Below are 518 nucleotides of genomic sequence, written 5' to 3'. Positions count from 1 at the left end.
TTGAAATAAAATCATTTATACTACTTTGAATATATTTTTGAATATTTCTGCAGGTAACGCAAGATAGGGAAAGTGTCTGAATAAGACTAAAAGAATGATCCTCTGACTAGAAGTGATTGATATAGGAAAGAGTCAGGTGCTTAATGCTGAAATCAATGAGTTTAGAAATGTTGTGATTAACACTATGATCTTAAGAAATGTGTAATGAATGAAAAGAATTGCTGTGGTACACTGTCAATCTTAAAAATAAAAAGAAGAATTGTGTTGGAAAGTTAGGGACAGATACAGGAAGGATGTTCAGGACATGACTCACACAGTGGTCAGGACATGACGCACATGATGGACACAGGTGTCCAGGAAAGGCCTAAAAAGGAGTGAATGATCTAATGACCTAAAGGGAAAAAGTGTTTTTTACATGCTGCACTGTATAAATACAAGGTGTAAGAGCTAAACAGTTTAGTTCGTGCTTCATCTCTCCCCCGGACAGACGGGACTCACACCAGGACCCTGTCATGCCC

The sequence above is a fragment of the Cynoglossus semilaevis genome, unplaced genomic scaffold (genome assembly GCF_000523025.1).
Source record: "Cynoglossus semilaevis isolate Cse_v1.0 unplaced genomic scaffold, Cse_v1.0 scaffold376, whole genome shotgun sequence".
Classification (NCBI taxonomy): domain Eukaryota; kingdom Metazoa; phylum Chordata; class Actinopteri; order Pleuronectiformes; family Cynoglossidae; genus Cynoglossus; species Cynoglossus semilaevis.
This window is presented reverse-complemented; position numbering follows the sequence as displayed.